We start from the raw sequence: 12,824 nt of genomic DNA, 5'->3' as shown, positions 1-12,824 counted from the left end.
CTACTGTATGATCTTACTTATATGAAATAAGCAAATATATAGAAACCAAAGATTATTGGGAGTTGCCAGCTGTGACAGGGAGGTGGGAAGGGCCTGAAATCTTTCACTGTCTCATCTCATGCTCTCATTCTTAATCTCTTTATACTCTCTATACTTTTTCTTTTTAAATTTATAACATTTCTATTACTTAATCATCATATAACTTGAGTTTTAAATACAAAAAAAAAAAATTCAAAAAAAGAGAAATGAGTAAGAGAAGGTGCCACTGTGCAATACTTTGTGTCAGCTGGGCATCAGGGAACCAGGGTGACAGAATGCACTTCTTCTTTGCGGAAAGCTTGAGCAGAGTCACGGCAGCTACAATGACCATGTCATATAGATGCTCCAGTAAAAGTTCTGGTTAACTAGAACTTTGGAAATTGGGTGAGTGGGTAGAAAGGAATGCATAGTAGAGAAACTGAAGATATATATATATATATATATATATATATATATATATATATATATATATGAATTAAAATAACTTTGTGTAGCTAGTAATTGGCAATGATAATTCATCGTGGATTTCTGAGCAGAAGATCCAGGTAATGATACCTGACTTCGAGAAAGTTTGCTTTGGCATTATTGTGCACAGAACACCCAAGGAAGAAATACAGCTCCTCAACGGGAGCAGATGCACTGCTTTAGCAAATCTTAGGATATAAATTTAGAAGAAAAGCATCATCTCCCGAAGGTCATAAAAGTTGTTTATGAGTCTATACTAGATTTTCTTTTCTTTTTTTTTATTGTGCTTTAAGTGAAAAGTTACAATCCAAGTCAGTTTCTCATACAAAAATTTATGTACACATTGTTATGTGACCCTAGTTGCTCTCACTGCAATGTGACAGCACACTCCTTCTCTCGACCTGTGTTCCCTGTGTCCATTCAACCAGCTCCTGTTCTCCTCTCCCTCCTCACCTTGACTCCAGGTAGGAGCTGTCCATATAGTTTCATGTGTCTACTTAAGCTACGAATCACACTCCTCCCCAGTATCATTTTAGGTCCTATAGTCTAATCTTTGTCTGAAGAGTTGGTTTCAAGAATGGGTTTTAGTTTTGGCTGACAGACAGTCTGGGGGTCATGACCTCTGGGGTACCTCCATCTCAGACCATTATGTCTGGTCTTTTTACTGGAATTTGAGGTCTGCATCCCACTTTTCTCCTGCTTCATCAGGGGTTCTCTGCCATGTTCCCTTTCAGTGCAGTTATTGGTGGTAGCCAGGTACCATCTGGTTCTTCTGGTCTCAGGCTGATGGAATCTCTGCTTTATGTAGCCCTTTCTTTCTCTTGGGCTAATATTTTCCTTGTGTCTTTGGTGTTTTTCATTCTCCTTTGCTCCAGATGGGTTGAGAGCAATTGATGCATCTCACATGGCAGTTTGCTAGCTTTTAAGACCCCAGACGCCACTCAACAAAGTGAGATGCACAACGTTTTCTTAATATGCTTTGTTATGCCAGTTGACCTAGATGTTCGCTGAAACCATGGTCCCCAGACCTCCGCCCTGCTACTCTGTCCCTCAAAATGTTTGGTTGTATCCTGGAAACTTCTTAGCTTTTGGATAAGTCCTGTTGTGCTGACTTCCCCTGCATTGTGTGTTGTCCTTCCCTTCACCTAAAATAATTCTATCTACTATCTAATTAGTGAAAACCCTCTCCATCCCTTCCCACACTGGCAACCATCGAAGAGTGTTTTCTACTGTGTTTAAATCTTTTCTTGAGTTCTTATAAAAATGGTCTCATACAATATTTGTCCTTCTGTGACTAATTTCCCTCAGTATAAAGCCTTCCAGATTCCTCCATGTTATGAGATGTTTCATGGATTCGTCGTTGTTCTCTATCACTGTGTAATATTCCATTATGTGAATATACCATAATCTGTTTGTCCACTCACCTGTTGACGGGCATCTTGGTTGTTTCCATCTTTTTGCTTTTGTAAACAGTGCTGCAATGAATATAGCTGTGCACTAATCACTGAAAAGAGCATTTCAAGATCTATCCAGAAGTACAACACTGCCGCTGATAGCATAATATTCATACGCCTACAAGGAATACCAGTTAATACAATCTATTCAAATTTACACACCAACCACTAAGGACAAAGATGAAGAAATTGAAGATTTTTACCAACTTCTACAGTCTGAAATTAATGGAATGTGCAATCAGGATGCATTGATAACTACTGGTTATTGGAATGAGAAATTGGAAACAAAGAAGGATCAGTAGTTGAAAATATGGCCTTGGTGATAGAAATGATACCAGAGATCACATGATAGAATTTTGCAAGACAAACGACTTTTTCATTGCAAATAACTTTTTCCACAACATAAACAGCAAGTATTTTTTTTTTTTTTATAAGTGTGGGCCTCACCGGATGGAATATACAGGAATCAAACTGACTACCTGTGTGGAAAGAGATGATGGAAAAGCTCAATACCATCAGTCAGAACATGGCCAGGACCAACTACAGAACAGTCAACTACACATATGCAAGTTCCAGTTGAAGCCGAAGAAAATCAGAACAAGTGTATGAGAGCCAAAGTATGACCTCGAGTATATCCCACCTGAATTTAGAGACCATCTCAAGAATAGATTTGACATGTTGAACACTAATGACCAAAGACCAGATGAGTAGTGGAGTGACATCAAGGACATCAGACATACAAAGAAAACAAGAGGTCATTAAAAGGGGAAGAAAGAAAAGATCAAAATGGATGTCATAAGAGACTCTGAAATGTGCTCTTGAACATCTAGTAGCTAAAAAGAACAGAAGAAATGATGAAGTAAAAGAGTTAAACAGAAGATTTCAAAGAGCAGCTATGGAAGACAAAGCAAAGTATTATAATGACATATACAAAGATCTGGAGTTAGAAATCGAAAGGGAAGAACACCCTCAGCATTTCTCAAGCTGAAAGAGCCAAAGAAAAAATTCAAGCCTCGAGTTGCAATAGTGAAGGATTCTACAGAGAAAATATTGAACAACTCAGAATGTAGCAAAGGAAGATGGAAGGAATACACTGAGTCACTACACCAAAAAGAATTGGTAGATGTTCAACAATTTCGGGAAGCAGCATATGATCAGGAAGCAATGGTATTGAAGGAAGAGGTCCAAGCAGTACTGAAGGCATTAGAGAAAAACAAGGCTACAGGAATTGATGGAATACTAATAGAGATGTTTCAACAAACAAATGCAATACTGGAAGTGCTCATATGTCTATGCCAAGAAATTTGGAATACAGCTACCTGGCCAACTGACTGGAAGAGATCCATACATATGCCTATTCCAAAACAACCAAATGTAGAAATTATCATCAATATCACATGCAAGCGAATTTTTGCTGAAGATCATTCAACAGTGGCTGCAGCAGTGCATTGACAGAAACTGTCAGAAATTCAAGCTGGATTCGAGAGGATGTGGGAATAGGTATGTCATTGTTGATGTCAGATGGATCCTGGCTGAAAGCAGAGAATATCAGAAAGATGTTTACCTGTGTTCTATTGACTATGCAAAGGAATTTGACTCTGTGAATCATAACAAATTATGGATAACATCACAAAAAAACGGGAATTCCAGAACACTTAATTGTGCTCATGGGGAACCTCTGCATAGATCAAGAGGCAGTCATTCAAACAGAACAATGGGCTACTTCATGGTTTAAAGTCAGGAAAGGTGTGCATCATCCTTTCACTATAATTATTCAATCTGTATGCAGTCCACATAGTCCAACAAACTGAACTATATGAAGAACAGAGCATCATGATTGGAAGAAGACTCATTAACATCCTATGATATGCGGATGGCACAGCCTTGCTTGCTGAACGTGAACAGGACTTGAAGCACTTCTGAGAAAGACCAAAGACTGTAAAGACTTAGGTATGAATTACACCTCAACATAAAGAAAACAAAAATTCTCATCAGTGGAGCAATAAGCAACATCATGACAAATGGAGAAAAGATTGAAATTGTCAAGGATTTCATTTTACTTGGATCCACAATCAACACCCATGGAAACATCAGTCAAGAAATTAAATGATGCATTGCATTGGGAAAATCTGCTGCAAAAGAAATTTTTAAAGCATTAAAAAGCAAAGATGTCACCTTGAAGACTAAAGTGTCCCTGATCCAAGCCACGGTGTTTTCAATTGCCTCATATGCACGTGAAAACTGGACAATGAGTAAGGAAGACCTAAGAAGACACAGGACCTGGCAGTGTTTCATTCTGTTGTACATAGTGCCACTATGACTTGGAACTGACTTGAGGGAACTAACAACAACAACAATGCAAGGCAATACATGTCATGATGATATGTAATTTATTTCAAACTTGGAAGCCATTGGAGGATATTCCTTTACATAATATGTACACCCTGACTTACTAAGGAGACAACATGGGTGTTTCTTTGTAAGCAAAATCTCCTAAGAACAGATACTTTTGAATTGGGAGCAATACTTTAATTGGAGTTCATTAGGAGGCTCTGAGAAGCCATTTTTCTGTGATAGTGTATATGTCTTCTTCTATCATTCATTTCTTTTAGAATAACTCACTGTTGAATGAAAATATGTTAGAGTCAGGACATATGACGAAATATAAACACAAGAATTTGCTAAAATGAATAAATTTTTAACACTAAAACAATTTCATCTGGGAATAAAAATTCTTTTATATATATTGTTGATCCTCTACTATATACAGAGAATTTCTATTTTAATAACTTTCTTTTCTTTCTTCCTACCTTCCTTCCGTCCTTCCTCCCTCTCTCTTTCTCTTCCTCCCTCCCTCCCTTCCTTTATTTCTTTCCTTTCTCTCTCTCTTTCTGTTCTATGTCATTAAAAAGTGTACCACCCTTTAGATTCACCAGTTCCAAATAGTTGAGAGATAATATAGGGTAGCTGTGAGTTGGAATCAACTCTATGGCAATGGGTTTGGTTTACAGGGTATGTATTTTAAAAGGTTTTATATACATATATAATTAAGCTGGACATTTAGGGAAAACTACTTAAAATCTCCTCATATCAATTTTATCATCTATAAAATGTCAGTGGTGATATCAACCTTAAGAGGTTGTGTGAAGTATAAACTACAATTTAATCCTGACACAAATCCTGAAATATTTTAGGTGTCACCCAGCGAAGGTGGTGAATAAAAGTTTTACCTTCCATGTATGGTCATGGTCCAGATTTAAGGCTTGTTTCTCCCACTTTTGTTTCTTCTCTGAAATTATCATCAGAATTTTTTCTTCTTTTGCTTTCTTTTTGTGTATAATGTAATAAATGCTAATACCCATATCACAAAATTATGGGGGAAAACTAAAAATAAAGACAGGTGAAAAAGTTTTGTAAATAGACTACAAATAAATATTTATTTCTCTTTCAATGGATAAAATAAAAATGAAAGGGACAAAAAAAAAAACCCTATTTGGATTTCTTTTTACAGAAGAAAAACATCCTCTTCTATTTAGACCTGGGGAAAATGCTTAAAGCTGCTTCCGGGTCAGGCACACAGCCCTTGAAATGAGTTCACAGGACAGGATACTAGCACATAAACAGGGAGACATGGATAAAAAACAATATGTTCCATTGGCAGTCATACGACATGGCATCAAATAACTGATCTGATGTGGCATTCATTATTTCTGTATTGTGCTGTTTTCCCCACTTCTTTAATTTAGGAAAATATTAGCTACCTCGTGGGCAAAATCATTTTGAAAACGTGATTGTAAATATGACGTACATATATTCACAAAACGTGGAGGAATTCTATCCCTTCAAAAATATAGGAAAAAACATTTGGGGAACTAGTGACTAAAAACAATGAAACATATCAATCCTTAGATTAGGGAAGGCAAAGATATCCCAAGAGGGCAAAGTAAAAATAAATCTGAATCAAGATATAACGTAGTGAAACTTCAGTACATGAATACAATAAAAAATCTTAAAAAAAACTAGAGAGTAAAGAAAGATGTATATAGTTATATATATAAAATAAATAAACAAAATAAGACTAATAGTTTATTTCTTAAAAAAAAAAAGGTGGAGTTTTGTAGATGAAACAGATCATCCAACAGTTTTAAGTTCAAACCTTTATTTAACAGAAGAAATGAGAAAATAATATCTGCTATTAATGCTTCTATTCATAATTATATTTCAGATTTAAACACCCCCCCAAAAAGAAAAAGAAATTATAATGGTTGTGAATTGATATAAAAATTATTATTGAAGGTTACACAATAGTCTAAGCAGAAAACCTAATAGAAATTAAATGCAATTGATGAATTGTAACAGAAAGCTTAGCAATGATTTTAGATGAATTTTCAAAACCATTTAATTAAACAAAAGCTTTATAAGATTTATTTTAAAAGATACAAGTTACAGAAGAACAAAACCGCACACACTCCTCAAAGTAGAGTTGACCTCAATGACATGCATGGAATCAAGCTTTCGAGACCTGCATTTGCTGATGTGGCATGACACAAAAGGAGAAGAAACGGCTGCAAACACCCATTAATAATAGAAACATAGAATGTATGAAGTATGAATCTAGGAAAATTAGAAATCATTAAAAAATGAAATGGAACACATAAACATCAATATCTTAGGCATTAGTGAGCTGAAATGGACTGATATTCACCATTTTGAATTGGACAATCATATGGACTTTTTTTTTTATGGACGACTGTGCCAAATCGAACAGAGTTCATCATCAAAAAGAACATTTCAAGATCTATCCTGAAGTACAGTGCTGTCAGTGATAGGATAATATCCATATGTCTACAAGGAAGACCAGTGTCTTAGTCATATAAAAAAAAAAAAAAGTGATGCTATAACAGAAATACCACAAATGGGTGGCTTTAACAAAGAGAAATTTATTTTCTCACAGTCTAGTAGGCTAGAATTCAAAATTCAGGGTGTCAGCTCCAGAGGCAACTTTCTCTGTCAGCTCTGTGGGAAGGTCTCCATCATCAATCTTCTCCTGGTCAAGGGGCTTCTCAGGTGCAGGGACCCTGGGTCCAAAGGACATGCTCTGCTACTGGGGATGCTTTCTTGGTGTTATAAGGTCCTCATATCTCTCTGCTTGCTTATCTCTTTTATACCTCAAAAGGTATTAGCTTAAGACACTATCTAATCTTATAGATCTCATCAACATAACTGCGACTAATCCATCTCATCACATCATTGTGATAGGATTTACACCACATAGGGAAATCACATTAGATGACTAAATGGTAGACAATCATACAATACCGGGAATCATGGCCTACCCAAGTTGACAGATATTTTTTAGGGACACATTTGAATCTATGACAAGCAGTTAATAAGACTATTATTCAAATTTATGCACCAACTGCTAATGCCAAAGATGAAGAAACTGAAGATTTTTACCAACTTCTGCAGTCTGAAATTGATCAGACATGCAATCAAGATGCATTGATAATTACTGATGATTGCAATGTGAAAGTTGGAAACAAAGAAGAAGGAACAGTAGTTGGAAAATCTGGCTTTGGAGACAGCATGATAGAATTTTGCAAGACCAATGACTTCTTCATTGCGAATACCTTTTTTCAACAACTTAAATGGTGAGTATACACATGGGCTTCACCAGATGGGATATACAGGAATCAAATGTCTACATCTGTGGAAAGAGACAATGGAAAAGCTCAATATCATCGGTCAGAACAAGACCAGGGGCTGCTGTGGAACAGACCATCAATTTCTCATATGCAAGCCTACGAGAGCCAAAGTACAACCTTGATTATATCTCACCTGAATTTAGAGACTATCTCAAAAATAGATTTGATGAATTGAAGGCTAATGATTGAAGGCCAGATGAGTTGTGGAATGACATCAAGGACATCATACTTGAAGAAAGTAAGAGGTCATTGTTCTGACAGGGATCACAATAGAGGGTCTGAGAGCTGGAGAAAAAGTGTAGAACAAAATTCTAACTCACAAAAAAGACCAGATTACTCGCCTGACAGAGACTGGAGAAATGCTGAGTATGTCCCCCGGACACACTTTTTGCTCAGTAATGAAGTCACTCCTGAGGTTCACCCTTAAGACAAAGATTAGACAGACCCATAAAGCAAAACTAAAGTGGCACACTAGCCCAGGGGCAAGGGCTAGAAGGCAGGAGGGGACAGAAAAGCTGGTCATAGGGAACCCAGGGTCAAGAAGGGCAGAGTGTTGACATATTGTGGGGTTGGTAATTAGTGTCACGAAACAATATGTGTACTAATTGTTTAATGGGAACCTAGTTTGTTCTGTAAACCTCCATCTAAAGTATGACAACAAAGATATGAAATAAAATATATATGTATATCTGTCGGAAAAAAAAGAAAGTAAGAGGTCATTAAAAAGACAGGAAAGAAAAAAAGAAGACCAAAATGGATGTCAGAAAAGACTCTGAAATTTGCTCTTGAATGTAGAGTAGCTAAAGCAAAAAGAAAATGATGAAGTAAAAGAGATGAACAGAAAATTTCAAAGGGCACCTCAAGAAGACAAAGTAAAATATTATCATGAAATGTGCAAAGACCAGGAGTTAGAAAACCAAAAGGGAAGCACATGCTCGGCATTTCTCAAACTGAAAGAACTGAAGAAAAAATTCAAGCCTTGTGTTGCAATATTGAAGGATTCTACAGGGAAAATATTAAATGATGCAGAGAGCATCAAAAGAAGATAGAGAGAGGTGGAGTCAAGATTGCGGAGTAGTCAGACACTTCCAGTGATCCCTCTTACAACAAAAACCAAAAAAAGAAAAAAAACAAAGACCTGAAAAACAAGTGGAACAATTTTATACCTGACAAGATAAGGGCCCTGAACATCAAATGCAAAGTTAGGAAATCAGACTGAGTGGCTGGGGGAGGGAGACACGGTTCAGGAGTGGGGAGCAGTTGCTGGACCTGACTTGGTGAGAAATGGTACCCCTTGGACACAGGCCCCTGGAGGGACAGTGGCAGGGCTGGCAGTAGCATTCAGGATGCAGTCTCCTCAGGGGGAGACAGCAAGTCTCACAGTCTACTCACAACTCCGGAACCAGAGAAGAACAGTGCTGTTGGCAAAAGCTAAGTCCTTGCATTCGTTTTACTGTGCGCTCAGCCCCCAAGACGGCTTCAGTAGCTGTAGATTTCCCTGCACCTGAGATAGGTGTTGCTGTGCAGCCTGAGCCGTTCTCCCGACCTTGGAGAAGGAATAAATTAACAATTGGGGGAAAAGATAATCTGCCAGCTCCACTAAGCTGGGAAGCTCAGGACAGAAGAAGCTCCTTTCCAGGCACAAATGGTCCACGGACTTTGAATACCTCTCACCCCTGCATGGACCTGTGTAGGCCCATTTCGGGAGATTAGGCCCTTGTTACTGCAATGGTGTATGTGCTGGGTATCCAACTTCAACTGTGTCACCTTGCGGTGGAGAGGTGTGTTTTTGATGTTTGACACTGCTCTGCCTATTAAACAGGGTCCTCACCTACCTACACTGGGGGCCTAAGAACTGGTGGCTCCGTGCACATCATCTAGACACCCACGACAGGGGTCCAAGGATAACAGGTGCCTCCCAGTCCTTACAAACAAAAGCATAGGGTGCCTGTGGTCTGACTGCAGGACCCACCTGTCTGTGCACTATAGAAAACAGGGGTCCACTTTCCTCACAGACACTTGGGAGATGGTTGTCATCCCCCTGCCTTTGTTCAGAGTGTGACCCCCTGCTGCAACCAGATACCTGTGTCTACAACAATAACCCCTCCCCATCTAGACTATAGGACTTGATGACCTACAATTGATGACCAGCTACCTAGACACCTGAGCTGAATTATACAAGAAAAGTGAATGGACTCCTAGGCTCATATACCTGGTAACAGCTCTAGCCATCTGGTGACAGGATGTTAAATCTTGAAAGTTGCAAATGATCAAGTGAGCTCACTCAAGCAGCCTATTTGGGCATATCAAAACAAAACAAAGCAAAAAGCTAGGATACAGTAGGCAAAAGTAAAAAATAAAATAAAATAACTTATAGATGGCTCAGAGACAGCAGTCAATATCAAATCACATGAAGAAGCAGACCATGATCACTTCAACAATCTCTCAATACAAAGAATCAAGGAATCGTCCAGATGAAGGTGTTTTCCTGGAATTACCAGATGTAGAATACAAAAGGTTAATATACAGAACTTTCAAGAGATCAGGGAGATCAGGCAAAATGCAGAACAAGCCAAAGAACACACAGATAAAGTAGCTGAAGGAATTAAAAAGGTTACTCAAGAACATAAAGAAAAATTTAATAGGCTGCAACAATCCATAGAAAGAAAGCAATCAGGAATTTAGAAGATTAACAATAAAATTACAGAATTAGACAACTCAGTAGACAGAGGAATGGTATTGAGGAAATGGAAAGCAGAATTGATGAGATTGAAGATAAAAAACGTGGCACCAATATATTTGAAGAAAAATCAGATAAAATTATTTTTAAAAAACATGAAGAGATCCTAAGAATCATGTGGGACTCTATCAAGAGAAATAACCTATGATTGAAGTATCAGATTAGGGAGGGGTAACAGAAAAAACAGAGAGAATTGTTGAAGATTTGTTGGCAGAAAACTTCCTTGATACCATGAAAGATGAGCAGCAGATATCTATCCAAAATGCTCATTGAACCCCACATAAGGTAGATCTCAAAAGAAAGTCACTCAGACATATTATAAACAAACTTGCCAAAACCAAAGACAAAGAGAGAATTTTAAGAGCGGCTAGGAATAAATGAAAAGTCACCTACAAAGGAGACTCAATAAGAATAAGCTCAGCCTACTTGAGAGAAACCATGCAGGGAAGAAGGCAATGGGATGACTTATATAAAGTGATGAAGGAAAAAAATTGCCAGCCAAGAATCATATATCCAGCAAAACTGTCTCTCAAATATGAAGGTGAAATTAGGACATTTCCAGATAAACAGAAGATTAGGGAATTTGTAAAAAAAAAAAAAAACCTACAAGAAATACTAAAGAGGGTTTTCTGGTTAGAAAATCAACAATATCAGATATCAACCCAAGACTAGAATGCAGGACAGAGCAACCAGATATCAACCCAGGTAGGGAAATTACAAAAATAAATCAAGATAAAAAAATGCTCAGAACAGGGAAACAGTGATGTTATTATGTAAAGGATGACAATACTAAAATAATAAAGAGGGACTGAAAAATGTAGTCATAGATCTTTCATACAGAGAGATAGTCAAGGGGATAGAAAGAAATAAAAGTTTGGTTTAAGCTTAGAAAAATAATGGCAAATATTAAGGTAACCAAAAAGGAGACTAACAATGCTACACATCGAAATAAAATACAAGAAAAACATAACTCAGAAAAAAAAAAATCAACAATGAATAAGAGGAAAAGACAATATACAAAGAAAAACTACTCACTACAAAAAATTAAGCAGAAAAAAGAAACTCGACAACATACAAAAAAAGATATGAAAATGACAGCACAAAACTCATAACTACCATAATTATGCTGAATGTAAATGGACTAAATGCACCAATAGAGACAGAGAGTGAAAGAATGGATTAAAAAACACGATCCATCTGCATACTGCCTACAAGAGACACTCCTTAAAGACACAAACAAACTAAAACTCAAAGGATGGCAAAAATATGTATCAAGCAAACAACAATCAAAAAAGAGCAAGAGTGGCAATATTAATTTCTGACAAAATAGACTTTAAAGTTAAATTCACCAAAAAGGATAAGGAAGGACACTATATAATGATTAAACAGACAATATACCAGGAGGATATCACCATATTAAATATTTACACACCCAATGACAGTGCTTCAAGATACATAAAACAAACTCTAACAGCATTGTAAAGTGAGATAGACAGCTCCAAAAAAATATTAGGTGACTTCAACATACCACTTTGGTGAAGAACAGAACATTCAGAAAGAAGCTCAGTCAAGACACTGAAGATCTAAATGCCACAATCAACCAACTTGATTTCACATACATGTACAGAACACTCCACCCAACAGCGGCCAAGTATACTTTCTTTTCCCATGCATATGGAACATTCTCTGGGAGAGACCACATATTAGGCCATAAAGCACACCTTAACAGAATCCAAAACATCAAAATATTGCAAAGCATCTTCTCTGACCATGAAGCTATAAAAGTAGATATCGAAAACAAAACAAAACAAAAAAAGCATGGAAAAGAAACACTCAGAAACTGAGCAATACCTTGCTCAAAAACGACTGGGTTATAGAAGACATTAAGGATGGAATAAAGAAATTCACAGTATCCAATGAGAATGAAAACACTTCCTACCAGAACCTTTGAGACACAGGTAAAGCAGTGCTCAGAGGTCAATTTATAGCAATACATGCACACATCCAAAAAGAAGAAAGGGCCAAAATCAAAGAATTATCCCTACAACTTGAACAAATAGAAGGAGAGCAACAAAAGAAACCCTCAGGCATCAGAAGAAATTAAATAATAAAAAGTAGAGCAGAATTAAATGAAATAGAGATCAGAAAAAAAAATTGACAGAGTTAACAAGACCAAAAGCTGGTTCTTTGAAAAAATTAACAAAATTGCTAAAACATTGGCCAAATGGACAAAAGAAAAACAGGAGAAGAAGCAAATCCAACATCACAACAGACCCAACTGAAATTAAAAGAATCATATCAGATTAGTATGAAAAATCATACTCTAACAGCTTTGACAACCTAGAAGAAATGGATAAATTTCTAGAAACACATTGCCTACCTAAACTAACAGAAACAGAGGTAGAACAATTAAATAAACCC

The sequence above is a fragment of the Loxodonta africana genome, unplaced genomic scaffold (assembly GCF_030014295.1).
Source record: "Loxodonta africana isolate mLoxAfr1 unplaced genomic scaffold, mLoxAfr1.hap2 scaffold_31, whole genome shotgun sequence".
NCBI lineage: Eukaryota > Metazoa > Chordata > Mammalia > Proboscidea > Elephantidae > Loxodonta > Loxodonta africana.
This window is presented reverse-complemented; position numbering follows the sequence as displayed.